Here is a 21637-nt window from a genome sequence, read left to right as displayed (position 1 = left end):
ATACTCTTTTAGCACTATAAGAAGAAAGAGAGTCTTGTTTGGGGTTTTATTTTTACATTTCAGATGTTTACTTGAAGATCCTTCTGCCTTCCCTCCTCTGGCCTCAGAATCTGAAGATCCGTATCCCTACCCCACCCTTAAAGGGGATAGAAAGTCACCAGCAACTTCATCAAGAGCTATCTACAAAAGTAAGTGAAGGGCTTCCCTGGTGGCGCAGTGGTTGAGGGTCCGCCTGCCAGTGCAGGGGACACGGGTTCGTGCCCCGGTCCGGGAAGATCCCACATGCCGCGGGGCGGCTGGGCCCGTGAGCCATGGCCACTGAGCTTGCGCGTCTGGAGCCTGTGCTCCGCAACGGGAGAGGCCACAACGGTGAGAGGCCCGCATACCGCAAAAAAGTAAGTGAAGTTTGAGGGAGGCAGGGTCGGTTCCTCTGATCCTTAAGCCAGACGGGTCTGCTTCCTGTTTTTGTATGGCACACAAGCCGAGAACAGTTTTCACATTTTTGAATGGTTGGGGGAAAAAATAAAAGAATGAAATTCTAATTTCAGTGTCCATAAATCAGTTTGACTGGGACTCAGACAGGCTCTTTCGTTTATATACTACCTATGGCTGCTTTCCCGTTGACTAGTTCCACCGAGTCTGTATGACCCACAAAGCCTAAAATATTTACTGTCTGGCCCTTCACAGAAAGGTTTGCCTATGCCTGAGTGAGAGGGGTAACGAGTCAAAGGACTGAGGAGGAGAGGAGAGAGTCCAGGTGGCACTGCCACCTCCATCTGTGAGAATATGTATGTGGGGACACTGGGAGAGCCTAGAATGAATGCCTTGTGCCCTCAAAGAGATCAGGACGAGATGGAGAGGCTAGGAGATCCACTCGTGAATGCACCTATAGGTGGCATCACATTGTTTAAATCCAAATTAAAGGATGGACTGAACATTCTTTGGAATTCTACTGGAATGTGCTAGAGCAGCAGACAGAAGCCTACTTTAATATAGATTAAACCTTCCAGAAAAAGTGCAGTATGTCTGTGTGTTTAAGAGGGAGGGCTGAGTATGTAGAGAGATGCATATTACAAATATATTTTCAAAGGTTTGTAGTAATGAGTGGGACAGATGCAGAAGCCTGACACTTCACTCTTTTTTTTTAATTGAAGTATAGTTGATTTGTAACGTTGTGTTAGTTTCTGGTGTACAGCAAAGTGATACAGTAGGTCCCTATGGTTTATCTATTTTATATATAGTAGTGTGTACCTGTTAATCTGAGGCTTCACTCTTGACTGTGTATACCTCAACAGTATTGCAGTAAGTATCACAATAAGCATTTTTAGTAATTTAACAGAGCACTGAAAACGGAAGATAAAAAAGGAAGAAAAATAGGTACCACTAAAGAATTTTAATCGCGAGTTTTGTGGATTCAAAGATGGTAGAAATCACATTTGGCATTGCAAGAAAAAGGAAGTAGAAGCAGCAAATCAAGAAACTCTTTAGGAGGATGTGACATTTGCAATAACCCTTTGAGCATCTGTAGGATTTGACAGGGTGAATAAGGCATTGTCTGCCAAAGAAATGAACAAAGGCACAAGGGTGGGAGTGCTCTGGTTATGGTGAAGAAAGAGTCTGACCAGATGGTCTCCAGGCTTGTTGATTTGGGAACTGTGTTTACGAGACTGATTTAGTTGTATGGACACAGATAACTTCACAAAACAATCAGCTATAAAGGAATGTTTAGCTACTTATCAGCAGAGATTGCAGCTATAAGAAAACTACAAGAAAAAAGAAAGAAGAACATTTCTTTTACACTAATATAAATGCAGATGATACTGGGCCATCTTGAAGAAGTCCAGCCACACTCAATGCAGAATAACCAAAAGTGGATCAATCCAGTGACCTCAGTTTTCAAATTAATTAGCAACCATACCTTTTCCTGACGCAAATGAACTTGGAAAGCCGGGTCCCAGGTTTAAGGATGGTTGCTTTGCCTTCCTAGCAGTATAGTCTAAAAGTGATTCTCACCTGCATAATAAAATGTCGATTCTTGGACCCCGGTCCAAAACTACTGAATCAATGTCTCTTCAGGTGGCAACTGAAAGTCTATTTTTATCAGGCTACCAGGTGATATTTATGGACGAAAGTCTGAGACCCTCGGCATAGTTTCATGGTGACCACTATGAATGATCCTACTAAGCACAAGTTAGAGCATTTGGAGACATTGCTTCTAACTTGACTGTTCCAATTCACTCACTGCAAATTAAGGAATATAGGGTCACTTTGTTTCTGGCTCATCTGATCTCCATTCGGGACTACTTGGACTTAGAATCAATGTTTCTCATCTTCCCCAAAACTTCTCCCTACAGTTTCTAAAAGAGGGAAGTGAAGTAACTCCCAGAAAGCACAGAGTCTGATAATTAGATGATATCAATAAATGCTGTCTGCCTCCCTCCGTTTGATTCATCTCTTAACTCTCTTAGGTAGTTTGTCTTAAGGATTCCCAAAAGAAAAGTGACAAATGATCCCAGGTCCTTCAAGAACAGCCACAGTGACTCCAAGGTTCCCAGCCTCGTGAGTACTTTTCCTCCAGATCAATGGCTGCAGGCCATGCACTCTTGGTGGCACTGATTTGTGGTGGCTCCTTGCGCATTTCCAGGCAGTCAGGCTCCAGCTACTCTCTTGAGCAGGGGTTCTCAAGTTTCGCTCAACTGTGGAACCCTCGATTCCAGTAGGATCTCATGCTGAAGGCAGCACCCGAGTGGTGCCCAGTCACTGTCGTTGAAGCAGGGTGTGAAGACCTGCAGCCTGCCTTCCTCAGCCCCACCTCATCCTCTCAGACCAACTCCCCTGCTCGGGGGCACAGTTGGAAAATCATCCTCTAAGTCTTAGAGATTTTTGGAGCCTAAGAGATGGAAGAAACGTGGTGTGAATGCTGTAAAAGTGACAAGAATAGACTCTTGATCACGGGAAGGAGAACAAAGCCCTGCAATGATGTCAGAAACAACTTTGAAACATTGCTTTCATTATAAAAAGAGTAGGTGAAGTAAAACTGACCTACCCACGTTAGTGACAGCTTTGAGAAGTGTTCTCACTGATCCTACTGCCCTAATACACCACCCTGAACTACTTGGGATATTTGGACAAGTGGTAAATGGAAAGAGAACAGGTGTAAAAATCACATAATGTTGAATAAAGGTCCTGCGCGTAAGAACATATCAAAACGACACTATAGGAAAGAGGATTGTCTTCGAGGGGCTTGGGTGGAGAATGTTAACGACCTGGGGCATTCCCCCAAACCACAGGACCTGGGGGTCTGACACTTCCCCTCCAGGTGGGGTGGGAGGCCTGGGGAAGGACAGAGGGGTAGAAAAAGCTGAGGGATGGAGAGAAAGGGAAGGGGGAGGGACACAGAGAGCCCAGAGGAAGAAGGAAACTTTGGGGTGTCCAAGGAGCAACAGAGTCAGCTTCACGACCTTTCAGCAGCTTCCAGGTATCTTACGGTAAAGCCCAGACTGTGGAAGGTGGCCACTGAGGCCCCTCTCCAGACGCAGCCCCTGCCCCCCTTCTTCAATAATTCATCCAGCCAGCATTTATTGAGCACCTACTATATGTCATGTAAATATACTATGGGCTAAATACCAAGGAGTCACTGTGTCCACCCTGGAGGAGCCCCCTCTGTCTCCCTTCACTCCTGCCGTCACACTCTGCCCCCTGCCTGGACACTTCTCTCTCCCCTTGTGACCAGCTCTGCTCTTCCTTCAGATGGGTGCTTCCAGAGGCTTCCTTCCACCATCATCCCATCCCTGACCCTCCCCTGTGCTTCCACAGCTCACACTCCACTCTCCCAGACGTTCTCACACCCTGTGCTCTTGGCGGGCTAACTGCCTGCCTTCTTGACTAGTCTGGCGCCAGGGAGAGAACAGCAGTTATGTCTGAGGTCAGCCTTGGTCAGTGGATGTTCCCTGAGGGATCTAAGCCCTACAGAAAACAGGTGACTATCCTCTCCATCCTCCTAAGGGTGGCATGTTGCATAGGGAACCGGGGGTTAGATTCACTGTGTCCTCAGGAACTTTTCAATCAGCTCTGTATCAACAATATCACCTGCCCAGCTTATAGGAACAGAACTGGCAGGGAAAATCAGGGCTAGCTTTCAGATGCTGGGGAGACTGAATGATCTGGGATCCTTTCAGCACCAAAGGGGTACTGGGCCTGTAGGTCCCTAGACTTAGAACGACTTCTCACCTTGCCTTCCTCCCTGGCAGCATTTACTCGCTGGGCGCTTTCGTTACTTTCCCTTGCAGATGCCTCTGTTTCTCATTAGAGCTGGGGGCCTGACCCCCTGAGAGCTGATAACAATTTCACCCCTAGACAAACCTTATTGGCTAACTGGAAAAGGCAGGTTAATGGTGTCTGCACGGAAGGTATATTATTAGAAGTAAGTCTGTGAAGCAAACTCCCAATGACTCTAATCTTCGGAATGCTGACTCCAGAGGTCAGTAATTGGGTAGCGCAGAATTCACCAGAGCAGCAGGCCTAAGCCTGTCTTCAGACCTCTTTGAAATGCAGTTCCTGAGGTCAGGGAAATAATTGCTTCATTTGAAGGGGGTGGAAGAGAGCTGAGGGGAGAAGAAACAACCTTCATTATTTCTCCAGCTTATCAATGCACCATGTTCTCCATATCCCGATCTAATTAAAATAACACAGGCTGTTTGAGAAACTCAATCATTTCCACAGTGATTTTTGTCAGTTTGCCCCTCCTGCCAGCTCAGAGATGCCTAATGGCCAATAAGCCCAGGCTGTGGGACTCCTTCACTCAGTCATTAATTCAGCAACCAGGGTGCCGTGATGCTCGTTAACGTTCCTTACCCCTGTTCTGTGAAAACCCTTAATTAACAGGGAGGATATTTTAATGTCAGTGCTCTGCAACTTTCCGAAGAAAAATGCCAGTGTCATCAACTTGAACTCTTGACAACCACTCCTAAGACGAATCTTCTTCTCCTCAACCAGCTGGGCTACCTCTGGGTTCACATTCCAGATAACACAGGCCATGATAGTCTGGGAGCATGGTATCGACTCTCCAAGAAGTACCGGAACATGGAATCATTCAGAGGATCCCTCGGAAATTCGGCCATTGTATTGGGACTCTGGTCATCTGGGAAAAGTTCTAGTCATGATGCATTTTTTATGTTCCTGGAAAAGGCAAGAAGGACAAAGAGGAAAGGGGGGTATTGCTCTTTTTTTTTTGGCTAATTCTGCATAACTCTTGTGGCCAGACTTAATTCAGCCGCACAAAGAAAAGGAAAATAATGAGCGAAAAAAAGATGTGAAATAAATAAACCCAAATTCACATACTAGACAAGAAAGAAGTAGGGGGAAATTCGGGGGGAAAGAAGACGTGATCCCACCATGGCAACGTCGGTATCAAGTTTTCTGGCCTCGTGAGACACACGCATTGCAAGAGTCTCTGGTGTGTATACAGCTCAGCCTGGTGTCCATCATGGGGGAACCACTGCAGACACAAGGAGGCAACCGCTGCCTGGTTGCCTTAGAGACCTGAGGCATGAACCTTTCATCCCCACAGCCTTGGGGCCTTGGAGTCTGGCCCTTTGATAGCCACACAAGCCCCCACGTCTGACTTGGCACTTGGCTCAAGACTCTTCCAGTTGCACTTGCCATGGCGTCATTCTCAGAACCAGAGCTGAGAGCCCCCTGGGACTCAGGGCCCTTCCAGCATCTGACCTAGAATCTGCCAGCCCGGCCACTGAAATGGCACTTTGACTTGCCTTGTTGGTGAACAAGGCCCGGGTTAGCACGTCTAATCTCTATGGCCTGTAGAAGCAGTCAGCATGCTTAAGAGCTAGGGAAATAATTTAAAAATAATATGAAAGTCAGGGTAGTGGATATAAACCAACTCCATGTGAAGTAAGAAAACATTTCAAAACAAATTACCACTTCTCTTGGTGTACCCTAAGACACCAACTTTATAAATGTTATTAAAATAATTTTAAAGATCATTTTAAATTTTCCTCTTCTGTTAATCTTAATTGCAAGGGAGATGCGAGTGTTCAGGCCACAGCAGAAAAGTATTAGAAAGAAATATATCAAAGCCCAGAGTCTGGAATTTTAAAAATGAGATTCAGATGTGTCTATAAATCTGACAGAGAGTTGCAAGGAGGCCCTTCAAGCCGGGGTAGGCAAAACATGCCTGGAATTTGGTCTGTGACCTCACCTGGCCACTTGCTTCATTAAATCTGCTGCTTTGGGGCACACACGGGTCTGAGGTCGGCTGGGATGTTTTCATCCCACTTACATCAGCAATATTGTTTGCTCGCCTTGGGGGCTGCCCAGCGTCTGCCTCCTGCTCAAGTGTCATGACTCAGCCAAACTCAAGAGGCAGGAAACTGAGCTGGATGGATCACTGGTTTGATCTCAAGTGACAGATCCCTTGTTGTGACTTCTTTCAGCGTCAGGAGATTGTTGACGGGGCTGGGGAGGCTGGGGGCAGGCAGAATCAGAAAAAGGACAAGAGATTATTCACCAAGGTGGCGCCCCAATCCCACATGCTACCTGCAGGTCTACACATCTGTCCTGCTCCTGATGAAACCGTGCTCATAGGGTTAACAGAAACTGGTGACTCACAGAAATTCTTGAGCTTATTTTAAAGTTTGTTCAAAATCCCTCTGCTTGACACGGGGAGGGGGAAGGGTAAGCTGGGACGAAGTGAGAGAGTGGCATGGACATACATACGCGACCAAATGTAAAATAGAGAGCTAGTGGGAAGCAACCGCATAGCACAGGGAGATCAGCTCGGTGCTTTGTGGCCACCTAGAGGGGTGGGATAGGGATGGTGGGAGGGAGACGCAAGAGGGAGGAGATATGGGGATATATGTCTATGTATAGCTGATTCACTTTATTATAAAGCAGAAACTAACACACCATTGTAAAGCAATTATACTCCAATAAAGATGTTAAAAAAAAAATCCCTCTGCTTGTATCCAGCCTTCACTGAGCAAGCTCCCGTTAATTACTGGCATTAATTATTTTGTTACAAATTGCACACCCTCCAAGCTTCACATAGCCTAAACAATAAGATGTTTGCCAGAGTTGTTTTCCAGGACCTTAGAGTCGGCTGTGTCTAGATCCAGCCTGAGCTGACTAAGACTGGTTGAGACCCTAAAACTGGGCCTGCTCAGGTATCCAGAGAATGACCTTTTGATGTCAGAGGGCCCAAAACTCCACCCTCATATCATGCTAAGCCTCCGTATTTTAACCTACATCCCATGAAGAAGCCTGTAACTCAGATAGGGCTGCACAGAACACCGATTAACTTCACCTTTTCCCTACCCCCATCACCTTTCCCCACCACTAAGACCATCCTGCTTCTTTATCCCATAAATGTCTCAAGCCCCTCACCTTTGGGGAAGCAGATCTGAGACTTGTTCTCTCATGTCCTTGCTTGGCTGCCTTGTGAGTAAACCCTCTCTTTACTGCAAACCTCAGCATCTCAGATTTTGGGTTTGCTGTGCATCGGGCAAACGAACCTGTTTCGGTAACACTGATACCACCTGCACATCTGTATATCTATCCAGGGGACATGGAAAAGTGCCCAGAAGTCTAGCACAGGGAGGCGTCATGAAAGAAACAGCAGGAATTCTGGAGCCAGGTAATTCTAGGTTCAATGCCTGGGTTGTTTTTCATTCCCTAGGTGAGGCCAGGCAAGCAACTTAGCCTTTCTGTGCCTTGGTTTTCACCTCTGTAAAATGGAGTTAATAACATTCGTGTGCCACAATTGCCAAGAAGAACAAATACAATAAGATATGCAAAGTGCCTGGCACAGACAATTGGTCCTTTATTAAGATGTATCAGATCCTATTGCTTTCCTTTTCCATATTATCTACAACAGAATTGTCCACTTATTGGGGCAAGCAAAGGAAGACCTGGGAGACATAATTCTTTTCTCTTAACAAGGGGGGCAACGTAGACACGATAAAAGATGACGAAAATCAAGGCTCTTTAACCTGAGAGTCACTGGCAGCAAGAGGAGAGATTTATGGTGAGAAAGGAGATTCAAGTGGCATAGGACCTTTTACTTCGAAAAACATTCAATACTTTTTCACAATCCAATCACCCAGCTGAGTGACTGAGATTATCACGATCTGTTGGATTCATTTTCCAAAAGCCTGACTAGTCATGGAAATACTTTATGGGAAGTACTTTATAATGACCTTGTTTAATAGTTAAATTTGCTTAATAGTCGAGCCCACAAGTTCATCCTACTCGGTCCCCTTTCCTGTCTCCTGGCTTGCCACCATGTCACAAAATCCAGCTGTCCTCCCTTCTTTCTGGAGTGCAGACTTTTACCATAAGGTCCCTGAGAAAAAGGAAGACAGAGACAGAGACAGAGACAGAGAGAGGCCGAGAGAGGCCTCCTTCTATGGCCCAGCTCTCCATCCCAAGACAAAGAGCACGTTCTCTCAGGAGGGTTGACAGTGTGGGTCTCCATTGCGTTACTGCTCCCTCGAGGCCCAAGGACACCTAGTGATTGCTAATAATACTAGTCTAACTTCAGTATGTTAGGGGTTGGTCATTTTTACATACGCCCAAGTGTAGACCAGTTGGTTGGTATAGATTCTTCCCCACAAAGTGAAGGACATACTCCATAAACTTCCCAAAGTCCTCACCATGTCAGGTCTGAGTCTCCCGGAAACACAGTCACTCCACAAAGAACACACACAATTTCATAGAACAGACAGCCGTTTGCAGTGCACACACACAAATTCTCCCAAAGAAACCCAGCTAAAGCATGCAATATGTGTTGCCAAAAACAAACCTAACAAATAAAAATAAAACCTCATTCTGTTTACTCCCCAGTTTTTCCCAGCAGTGGTTGGGTGGGTATTAGCTTACTGATTCATTACACATTCATTCATTCATTCATTCATTCATTCAACAAATAGTCATTTGTCACAGGTACTGTTCTAGGAACCAGGAATACTGCCTATTTTCATGGAGTTTAAAATTAATAACCCATTATAATCCTTTCCCAGAATTAAATACACACATACATGTATACATACATTTTTAAAAAAAGAAAGCCTGTAATGGCCTATATGGGAAAAGACTCTAAAAAAAGAGTGGATATATGTTTACGTAGAACGGATTCACTTTGCTGCACACCTGAAACTAACACAGCATTGTAAATCAACTACACTCCCAAAAAATAATTAAAAAAAAAAAAGCATGCTGGTCTCAAAGGCTTGAATTCAAGTCTTCCTCTCTGGTAAAATAAAACATTTCTAACCTTTGAAGTAATCATTTTTCCATTCTGCCCATTTTGGCTTTAAAAAAAACCATGAGGGACTGCATCCTGGATACACGTGACCTTAGCCAGCACTTGCAGATTCCCGGAACGCTGCTTCCTCTTCTAGATGGTCACAGCCCATCCGTGTAATGATCCATTGCCTTCTTGCCCAGGATTTACCTTTTCAGGATCTACCTTTTTGTTTGAAAATACAAACATTCTCCGCTTCTAATCTTCCAGCCCATCTCTTAGTCTTCACAGAACTTGTCTGTGTCTCTATATTAAAATGTTCACGAGATCAATTATCGTTGCTGCTACATATAATGTGTTCTGGTACCCCAGGTTTACAGTCTCCTTTACCTAAGGATGTAGGCACTGACATTTTGTTGAGCCTTTATTTAGTGCAGTCACTGTGCTGAGACCGTCACATTCACTGTCCTCTTTACTTCCCACAACAGCCCCGTGAAGTCATTTCTTCACGGATGAAGATGCTGAGACTCGCTGAGTAACTCTGCAGCCACCTAGTCATGGGCAGAACCAGAAGCTGGCCTCAGCAGGGCAGGTGGAGAGAAAGGCCGAGGAGAGAGTCTGTCCTTGACCAAGGGGCAGGTGCAAAGCGGGAATACTGACTGGATTTTGAGGTTCATGCCTCCCTTTCACTCCGTCTCCCCGCCGTCCTCCAGCTTGGTGTGTGGGCACGGATTTGCTCAGCCAAGTATTACTCAAACATTGACTTCTCAAGTTCTGTTGACTGAAATGGAATTGGCAGTTGGGTTGTTTTCCTTTCCTTTCCTTTTGTTTCAGTTACATAGAAAATAGAAGGCCTTTTCCACATAGCCCTCCATAGGTACAGGACACAAGCGGAACGCAGTAGGTGGGGGACAAGTCCTGATAGCCTGCTTCAAATGTCTCCCGAAACTACTTTATTTCCCATTTGAAGGAGAACAATGATGGGCAAAAAATGTCTTCACTGAATCTAAATTATCCTTCTTTGTAAGTTTTATAAGTGGAGGTGAATCAAACTTAAGATTTAAGGAACAAAAGCCCAAAAAGGAAGTGTCTAGAAGTGCTTTCCTGCCCCTTAATGTGTCCTATGTTCTGGAGATACTGAATTGCATCCAGGAACTGCCACCTCCTCCAAGAAGCCGGCCCTGCCTGCTGTCTCCCACAGATGGAGTCTGTCTCCTATACGGGACCAGGAATGATGCCATATGTCAGGGAGCCAGATCAAAGTTCAGCAAAAACCACAAAGGGATTTAGGCTCTTCAAGTCTGGACCATCAACCTTCCACCCGCATTTCGCGTGCAGGTCTTTACACGGCAACCATGTCTAGATTTTTAGAAGCTTTTTCAAGATGCATTAGGATTTTGGGAGGGTTTCCTTTTCAGATAAATGCTCCAGTGTTGACTCCTCTGTGTCTGAGCTGGCTCAACTAAAAGCATATTCATTTCTGTGGGAATGTTGGAACATGGGGTGGAGGAGGTTCCTTCTGCCCACAGCTGGCTCTCATCTCAGAAGTGCAAATCTCCAAAGCTGATAGATCATTATTCAAAGTGGTGGATCTGACAGTAGGACATAGCTCTCTCATGACTGCTGGGATTTGGTGCCATTACAAACAACCTTTTAGATGAAAACAAAATGTTCAAAAGTGGGTTCAAAAGAGAAATTGCCTGGGCTTCCCTGGTGGCGCAGTGGTTGAGAGTCCGCCTGCCGATGCGGGGGACACGGTTCGTGCCCCGGTCTGGGAAGATCCCACATGCCGCGGAGCGGCTGGGCCCGTGAGCCGTGACCGCTGAGCCTGCGCGTCTGGAGCCTGTGCTCCGCAATGGGAGAGGCCACAACAGTGAGAGGCCCGTGTAATGCAAAAAAAAAAAAAAAGAGAGAGAGAGAAATTGCCCTTACAGCCTCTTCTTTCTACCATGGTTCAGGAGTAGTAGAGCTTTGAAGCTTCCTTGCCTGAAACAGTTCTCATGGTGACCTTTAAGCAAAGTCATCCAGTCCGTGCTCAAAACAAACTCTGCAAAGACCTTGCCTGCTCACCTAAATATTCAAATGTGAATTATTTGGAAGGCACAGCTGATTAAAGATGCATAACAGTATCTTGATTGACTAGCATATGATATTTGGTGATGGGATACACCCCTATTTCTGGAAATAAAAATCCTCTCAGAAATACTAATTTTTCTCAAACACTTTTTCCTGTCTAAAACACCCGAGGGATAAGATACACTCTCTCAGTCAAGCAGCTGACTCTGGGTGAGGTTTGGGGTTGGTAGAGAATAGGGTGCCCCTTAAAGGGATGACAGGCTCTACAATATTACAATCTGTCAGGGAGAGAATGGAGTTTAGAAAGCACCACAGGTGATTGGGATGTGCTCACCCAACATCCCCATCTCTCCCTCTGTCTTTGAGGAAAAATAAAAAGTGAAAACATTCATTCCCCCGCAAAACAACCAAACACCAAGAAGTTACTGAGGCACATATAACTTAGAACAGATGCTTCAAGTGATCATTTATCCCGCAAGGCTCTGTTTACTGAGAAGGGCTGCAGAAAGCCCCCAGCATTACTCCACTGAAGAATGTCATATAACAGATACATCCTAGTACTTTTGGGCAGTAATTATTATGGTCCTGTATGTGCTACCAAGCAAAAATAAATCTACTATTTGCCATTTAGTGATTACAGCTTATATTTATAAAGCTAGTTTAGCAGTTTTTACTAAGAATATATACATTTTTTTCTCTCTTTCACTAGTATTTTTTAATGTTTTCCCTTACATGCATTCTCTATCATTTACCAAAATTTGCTTATAAAACTGTTAGACAGGACAGAGTGAAATATTTCACTCACACTATTTTCTTAGACTATTCCTAAGTAAAATAAACATAAATGGCTTGGATTTTTTTAAATACTCAAGAGGCTGAATATAAAATAAATCATCAATTGCTTAATAACTTTCATTGGAAGAACTTGCAAATAGATTTATTCTGCCTCAACTCTGTCCTCATTCCCATATGGGAACAATAAAAGCAAACTATTTTTGTTTGAATTAAAATCCTGGCCTTCATTGCATTCATGGCTGCTGAGAGTACAACACACAGTCAGCAGAACCCCCTGTGGTGTGAATCATTGAGGAAGTTATCAAGTCTACGTAAGTTTTCCTAAATAAGAAGCTTGACTTAGACCTTTCATTTCTGAAGAGACTTACTTCCTGTCTTCATCTTCCTTCTTAAGCCATCACCAGAAGAGAAGTTGGAGGAGTCTGCAGGAGAATTTCCATCCTAGGCCAAGCAGCACAGCTTTGGGCTCGCGTCATTGCCTGTGTACTTGGAGCTGCACAACCAGGAAGGATGCATGGGCTCCACTCATGTGTGGGCCACTGAGAGGAAAACTGGTTCCATGTACACACACACACACACACACACACACACACACACACACGCAATCTCACACCTCATTTTGTATCTGGCCTTCTGACAAGCAACATCACATAGGGATGTCAAGGAAACAGGGAAAGAAAAAGTCCAATCTGTTATTGCTTAAACCTACTTACAAGAGAAAATGCATTCAGATGACCTATTCAAAAGGTCTGAACTTTATTCCAAGTGGCCAATAGGAGAATGTGCATAAAATGAGCCAGTTTTCTACCTCTTTAAAGAATATGAACTATTAATATTTTTAGTTATAGGATTCATTTTGGTCAAGTGTCCACATCAGTCTCCAAGGAGTTTCCCCCTTTTTCCTAGGTTTAAAAAAATCATGTGTCAAGAACCAAGTTAAAAATCACTGTTGGGGGGTGGAGTGTCTTGTGGACACAAGTGCTATTGGCTTTCAAAGCTGGATGTTTTGGGGACCCATCTATCAGGTGGAAGTCTTGAAAGCTGGGGTGCTAGATGTGGGGTTCAAGCCCTTTGCTCCTCAGGGAGAAGCTGGGAGTGAGGAGTTCCCGCTGGCATGTGTCACAGCACCGAGGGTGGGGTTTGTGCTGAGGTTGTGTCTCGGTCTCTCCCACCCATTGTGAGGTGGGTTTTTTCTTGTTCTCCTGATGTGTAGACATAGATCAGTTGGTTTCTGCATTTCTTCCAGAGGGAGTTGTTCTTCTGTAGCTGTAGATTCACTGTGTGCCTCGGAGGTGAGTTCAGGAGCCTCCTACTTTTCCACCTTGAGCCAGAACCTGAAATCACTACTGACATTCAGGAATGAGAGAAAATGGGTGGTGAGGAGATGAAAATGCCATTAGAACAGAAAAGGAAAGGAATTCTGGTATAAGTAGTCAAAGCCACTTAGCAATTTGGGATAAGGGTTCTTAAACACACACACACAAACCCACATACACCCTTCCTTCAGCAAAACTGCCACAGGATTTCTCCCCGGCATTCTCATCTCCACAGCTCTGAGGCTGGGCCACGTTATATTAATTAGGCAGTTTCATCTACCTCAAGCCTATGTAGTTCACAAAGATTTTGCCAATGTCCCCATGAGAATCCTGAGTCAGTTACCCTACAATGGCTCAACAGCCCAGAGTCCTGGGCCCAGTGTCCTCTTGGTGGGCACTGAGAGCCTCTGCCTTCAATCCAACCCAAAGCACCCCAGCCCCGTTGTCAATAAACATGTGTTCCCACAGTGTCAGCAGTGAGTTACTGGGGAGATCTGGGGATGCCTCATTGCTCAGTGTCACTATACTGTGGTCCTGAATTGATTTCTCCAAGCTGTCCCTTTTTCCAAGTTTACTTATGATCAAGAGAAGTACACAGTGTTAAAAAGAGCCAGGCTGCACACACACTGAGGTCACTCTCACATCCCAAAGGGCCTACGGCAGAGTCAGCAATAGGCCAAAACATGTGCAAGAATAAAGATGTTTTTCTTTCCCACATCTCCCTTTTCTGTTATGAAGTTGGAAGCACAGTTGCTGGCTTGGTCAGGGGAGGCAGCTGTCCACCTGTGTCCTAAATCTGCTACCCTAGTTGCGACCCCATTACATCTCCATGGACGCAATTTCCCATCTCTCCAATTTCTCTCTGCCAGTAGATCATCTGTGGCTGAAGGCTGAAATCTGGAACCAGCCTCTGATTTCAGGGATGAAACATTCTCTTTCAAACTGTTTCCAGAACAAGGGAGCAATGCCAGCTATTAATCTCAGAACATGGATTTAACAGTACTTTCCAAAAAGACAAAATAATTTTCAGTCCAGCAAGAATACACACCCTAAGTGAAACTGATTAATGAAGTGCATTACTATTATACACAGAATAAACATTATTTTTAAAGAAGAAGGAAATGGAGCTACCTGCTAGCAGCTTATTCTCAGTCACCTGTAAAATAATATTGCCACGCATTCACATTACAAAGCTAGTATTAATTTGTTAATTAACATATTATTGCCAATAATTTTAATCATGTTTGAGAGCTTCTTCAAAGGCATGGTATTAGGATTCATGATTCATCTTGCTACTGTCTCCACCTATGGCCTTACTAAATCCTAAATACTGAGATGACAATGGTAAAATTAAAGCATCCTAATCAGAAGACACAAAATAAATGTGCCACGTGGCCATGTACCCATTTTGATTTTTTGTATATGTAAATATAAGTTAATTTTGGATGTCTGGTTTGAATGGTATATTTCCCTTTCCAAGTTTTTAATTAATTAATATTCTACTGACAGCTGTAGAGACTCAGCTCTAGATTGATTTGATAACCTTAAAGGGGAGCTGAGGACCTTAGACTCCCCTGGGTCTAGGTTGGGAGGAAGCGTGTCAAAGGCATCGAGGGGCAGCTGGGATGGTACATCGCTAGCTGTGTGACTTTAGACCAGTTATGGAACTTCTCTGTTACTCTGTTTCCCAATCAATACAGTGGGAAAAAGAATAGTGTCTCTCTCATAAAAGCTTTATGAGGATTTAACAAATTAATACGTATAAAGTTCTTCAAACAGGAAATACTTAGTAAGCACAAAGTAAACACTAGCTGCTTTCGTTTTTAATGGACTTTTCAACCACTTACTGGACTTTTCCACTTGACAGTGCCTCAGAATCTGCACATCTATAAAAGGTATTGCTTTTCTCTTCAGAGCAGCTCCCCCACCCAACTTCCTTGGAAATAAGACTCCAGGGCAGTGGCGCCACAATTCAACAACCCCAGAAGTGTCACCAACATATCTGACTCCTCCTGTCCACCAGCCTGTCCTGCCATCCAACCTGCCACCAAAGTCTCTTGATTCTTCTTTCAAAACCGGTCACCTTGTCACATCCTCTCCATTCCAGCTGTAATATTGTGGTACAATAAGAAATGTGTATTTGGTCTTTATCCCAGGTTCCTGGCACAGAGCTTTTAAAACCCTTGGAATTTCCTGAATGATGAAGGTGAGAAGAGCGTCTTTTGTCATTCATAATAAGCCCCTTTCAACCTTACCTGAGTTTATGCAAAACCCCACTTGGATAATAGGGTCTGGTGCCAGAGGAACCAACCATGAGATGAGAGGATTGGAACTTTCAGCCCCCCCATCCCCAACCACTGGGGAGGGGATAAGTGCCGGGAATTGAGTTAGTCACCAATGGCCAATGATTTAATGAATCATGCCCACGTAATGGACCCTCCATAAAATCCCTAAATGCAGGGACTTGGCGAGCTTCAAGGTTGGTGGACACATCTGCAGGCTGGGAGGGTGGCGCATTCGGGGACAAAAGTTCCTGCACTAAGGATGCATCCGAACCTCACCCTGTGTACCTCTTCATCCGCCTGTTCATTTGTATCCTTTATAATAACCTTCATAATAAACTGGAAACAGCAAGTTAAGTATTTTTCTGAATTCTGTGAACCATTTTAGTAAATTATCAAACCTAAGGAGGGGTCATGAGAACACTGATTTGCTGCCAAGTCAGAGGTTGGGTAACCTGGGAACCCAATGCTTTGGATTGGTATCTAAAGTGGGGACAGTCTCGTGGAACTAAGCCCTTCAACTGTAGGGTCTGTGCTAACGCTGGGTAGTTAGTGTCAGAATTGAATTAAAATGTAGGACACCCAGTTGGTGCCCACAGGAAAGTGGAAAATTGCTTAGTGGGGAAAACCTCCACATTTGGTGTCAGAAGTGCTGTGAATAGAGAAACAGATTTCCTGTACAGCCTCCACATTCCAGCGGAGACCCTTGTTACTTCAAACCTCAGTCTCACCACAGCCTCTGGTTAGCAGACTTCCCTCCCCCAGCCTCTGAGTCCCTGAGTCTGATCACCCCTCTGAGTCAATCTTCATGGAATGGGCTCTGCTCATTGACACATGTGCTGTGTGGTACTTCAGCTGCAAGAAGCAGAGCCTCACTCAAGGTTGCCTCTGTTGATGGAAACGTGTCTATGGGGAATGCACCACGTGTCTTTGCCTCATGCCTAGCATTGCCAGAGAAAATTGGGGACACGCTTATACTAAAAATCATTTGTTGCTTATCTGAAATTCAAATTTAACCGGGTGCCCAGTTTTAGTTGGTTTTTCTGGTGTTGTCATTGTTATTGGGTTTTTTGGTGTGTTTATTAAATCTGGCAACCTTACCTCACATACAACCAGGAGGACATCAAGGGTCTTCCGTTTACAATGGCAGCTGTAGTGTCTAAACAGAACAGATCTCACCCGTCCACTGCCTCTAGGGGCTGGTGGGTGATGAAAATGTGTGCAGTGGGGCTTGTGTAAGATGATGTATGGCAACTAACACTGGTCTCACGTGTTGGAAGGACACCCGGGGAGCTTTGGAAAGTGTTATAAGCTGATGGACCCTAATCATACTCCACCAAAAGCAAGCTGCTGCTACTCACCTCCACCCATTGTTGACGTCAGGGATGTGGCATAAATATTCAAGAAATTCCCAATTATTCGAGAGCTTTCTACTTGAAAGCTTTTGATATTTTAATGTTCACAAGTAATTTAATAATAAAACGTTGTTCTGGCAAGCCTGTGTGGACAGACAGAAAAAAAGGTGTGCTGGCCACACCACCTGGCCTGCAGTTCACCATCTGTTGTCTCTGCTTTATAGAAACTCTAGAGATCAGTCCTCAACTGGAAAGTAGCATCCCTTGCCCCAGACGTGGCAGGCCATAACAGTGGCTCAGCAGTAACACTGCTCTTGACCAATGGACTTTCTTGGTACAACTTGATTTGAACTCTCTGAAAGACAGGATCTGATTGGGCTAGCCAGTCAACTTGCATACAGTATTCTACTTGGTCATTGGCCAGCCTAGAGAAGGGTACACTCTAGTCCAATCAGCTGTACCCTGGGAGGAGCATTACAAGGTCCAGACACCCTCGCATCTCTCTCGCTCTGTCAACACCAGTCACACCGGGTTTCGTTCAGTTCCTCTTTCTTCCATATTTTGTCCCACCGCAGAGCTCTCTTGCATCTTTTCTCTGAGGTCATGTCTCTTCTCCCTTATCACAAAATTAACACCTTCACATACTTCAGCTTTCAGCCTGTCACTTCCTCAGAGAATCCTTCCCTGGCCTCTGAATAGGTCAAAAACCACCACTGTATGATCCCACTGTCACTGTGTACCCAATGATGGTATTCAGAACATCTACTGGTACTGTGCCAACACTGGCCAACAGAACATGGGCCTTATCAGAATGGACTCTGGGACGACTGCGGAGGATTCCTTCTGTGCCAGGAACTGACTAGTGCTAACTCATGGGGGAGCTGTACTGGGAGTGCTGGAGACAGGACTTGTGGGGCATCTGCCACAGGGGAGGGGGCACTCAAGGGGCCCAAGGCAGCAGGTACGCTGGTGTTTTAATTATCTACTGCTGTGTAACAAGCCAGCCCAAAACTTAATAACTTAAAGCAATAATTTATTATTTCTCATAGTTTTGCAACTTGGGCTGGTTTCATCTGGGTGGCTTTTCTGCTCCAAGTGTTGGGGTAGGAATGTCTGAGATGGCTTCTTCACTCACAAGTCTGCTGTCTTAGCTGGGATGCCTGAAGATCCGGGACCTGGTTGAGCACCACTGTCTCCATGTGACCTCTCCCTATGGTTAGGTTTCCTCACAGCACTATGGTCTCAGGTTACTGGGTCTAAGGTAGATGGCTTCCAAAAGAGTAAATTTAAGCAAAAACCATCAGTCCTCTTAAGGCCTTAGCTCAGAAGTCTCATAGCATCCCTTCAAAGCCTTCTCCTGGCCAAGGCAAGTCCCAAGGCCAGCCTAATTCAAGGACGAGGAAAGACTTCACCTCATGGTGGGTGGAGCCTCACTTGTGTACAGAGGGAAGGAAAGGATGGTGGCCATCTGAGGAAAATACCTACCACAATCAATGTGGAGGCACTTAAGTACCTTAACACTGATACAGCAGTTCAAGTGCATAGTGGCTGGATATCAGCCAGGTATGTGCCTCTCCTTTAGCTGATTGCTGCAGTTTTACATTTGTTCGTGATTTATTTGACCAGAGTCTCCAGGATGGCAGGAACAGTGACTGCAAACAGTGTTTGCACTAGTGTCAGGTGTACTGTCTGTCACATTGCAGCATTTGATAAGTATCTGTTGCATTGAATATTCCCTTTAAAAGACTGCCCAAAATTATCACTGAACTTCTTCAGGTGGCTAAAATGCTTCAACTTTTGTGTGGTGAAAATTTTATAAAGGGTTTTTAGAGGGGGAAAAACAAAGTTTAGTGTCAGAGTCCTGTTCTGGCAGAAGAACTACTTTTGCTTCAAGGCACTAGAATGCGTATTTTGGCACCAGTACCAGGTGTCCGTGGGAGGCAGAGGGGAGAAAACTGAGAAAGACGTAACACAACAGGTTTCTCAGTCCCTCCCCTGTCTTATGGATGCTCTTAGCGCCCAGCATGGATTCCCTACGACTGATAAAATCATCAGTAAGAAGAGCCACCCACCATGAGCCACCTCCCAGGAAGGCTCTCCTTAGCAAGAATGAATGCTTTCTTCCAGCAATGGAATGCTTAGCGTGAGGCAAAGATTTTATTTGGGAAGCAGCCTGGGGTAAAGAAAAGAACTGGAGTCAGAAAAACTGGGGTCCTTTCCAGCTTTGCCACACTCTAAGGAATAACCCCAAGTAAGTTACTTTTTGCACTAAACCGCCCTCCAACATCTTCAGGGGGTCCAGCTAGCTTCAGGTCTCAACCCCTCCTGACCAGGTTAACTAAGTCACCTTGTGCCCTGTTACACGATGTGACAATCCCACTCTTCCAACCTGTTTGTGCCCACCAGTGATGCCCATCTTCCTGCTGATCCAGCTGTAACTGAGTCCAAGCTCATACTGCTTGTTGCACAACAAGCCAATGAATTGAGAGATGAGGTGTTGGGACGAGGAATAGTGACTTTATTGGGAAAGCCAGCAGACCAAGAAGATGGTGAACTAATGTCCTAAAGAACCATCTTCCCTGAGTTAGAATTCAGGCTTCTTTTATACTAAAAGGGGAGAGGGTAAAGTCCTGGTTCCAGTCAGACTCCAGAGGGGATGCGCTAATTTCTTCTTTCCTGCAGCCACTCCTGGGTGGGCCTGGTCGGGAGGTTTCCTGTGAGCTAAACAAAGGCATTTTAGCTTAATGCTCATTACATGGGAGGCAGATTTCCCAGAGGTGGGCCATTATTTGTGTGTGTGTGAATTAGTTATACATATACATATCTACTTTTTTTTAGATTCTTTTCCCATGTAGGTTATTACAGAGTATTGAGTAGGGTTCCCTGTGCTATACAGTAGGTCCTTGTTGATCATCTGTTTTAGGTATAGTAGTGTGTATATGTTAATCCCAACCTCCGAATTTATCCGCCCCACCTCTCCCCATTATGTACAATTTAAGTTTATAGGCAACATCCCTTTAGAGATTAACTTGTAGCAAAGGCAGTAGAATACAAAGGTTAAAGTAAAAGAAATGGATCCAATATGAAGTTGGATTTTTTCTTCCCTGTTACTCAGTCTTGACAATCTGAGATGTATCACTGACGGATCTCATCTGCCACATCTGCTAACTCCTCAGACATTGTAGTATTTGCCTCTGGAGTCTGCTGCCTCCCATCTCTATTCCACACACCCACTGCCACTCCCAAGTCTAGGTCCTCCTGGAACCCTGCTCTGGCTTGGTTCCTACATCCCTTGGTTCCTACAGATTCCAGGCTCTGCTCACTTCACTGCCCCTAAAGATTTCTGACTCTCCTTGCATCGGAGAGCAGACCCTGGCGGTTGTCTACCCAGGAGCCCTGAGGTAGACTTACCATTACCGTGAAGCCACTGAAGCTGAAACTCCCAGGCCACTCACTGGGCTGGGCTCCTTTCCAAAGCCCGGGAAAAAGCAAGCATCTCACTTTCAAAGTTACATATGTGTGTAAGATATTTTCACCACAATTGGGTGTGACCACTGTCATTTTCCACCCCAGTTTCCCTCCCTCACACTTCCCCCCCTGTTGAATGGTGGCAGGGTGTCTGTGGGTAGTTTATGGTGTACTGATAAGGGGAAGTGAAGTTGGGGATACATTCAGTCTGGTTTTAGTAGACTATGTTTATGTGGTTCACTGCAAGGTAAACCCACATTGGCTTAAAGCAAATAGTGAGGTTTAGGAACCATTCGGATTACATCCAGAGAGGTTTTTTTAAAGCTGTAATACATTAAAAAGAAAATATAAATTGTGAATAAAAGTTACCAGTAGACTTTTGGATTATTTGATGATTTGATTAATAATTCAAATCATGGGAAACAATTTTAATTTCTTAATCGTTTGGCACAAAATACTGACACCAACAAATTCAGCACAAAACTCACAACATACATTAGAGTGAGGACATTGGCAACTAAGTGCTTTATGAGTGTCATGAATAAAAGATTAGTCAACACACTAGGCACAGGACAACACATAAGAGAACTTGAAATACCCTGAGACCTTACATCTCATTTATGAAAGAAATGGGTGGCAGTGTCTTCAATTTTAGCAACAATCCTAAATCTTTAGTGGCATTACTAATAGCAAGTTGTCAAGCTGAAAGACATTTTTAAAAACTACCAATTTTAAAAATATTTTGATCTACCACATTGGGAAAAGACTGAATTATCTTTCTATCATCACTGTAAAAATTATATAAAATCATTGTCAGGTGAAGAGGGTTTTAAAGAAAATGTTTCATAGGGATGTGCCAAGCAGTTATTTTAAATGTTATTATTTTATTTATTTATTTTTGTTCCTAATTTTGTATTCATAACTTTATATACCTACTCTTAAAGAGGGAGCCCAGAGCATATAAACATCTAGCAACATAAAATTGGATCTGCCTTGCCAGTAGTCAATACCCCTTCCTCTCTCCTAAGAGAATTCAAATTTTATTCAGGGACCCACTTTCCTCCATTTAACCCTCAGTTTCAAGGA

Source organism: Globicephala melas, chromosome 6 (assembly GCF_963455315.2).
Source record: "Globicephala melas chromosome 6, mGloMel1.2, whole genome shotgun sequence".
Lineage (NCBI taxonomy): Eukaryota > Metazoa > Chordata > Mammalia > Artiodactyla > Delphinidae > Globicephala > Globicephala melas.
The sequence above is the reverse complement of the archived record's forward strand: the minus strand, read 5'-3'. Positions refer to the sequence as shown.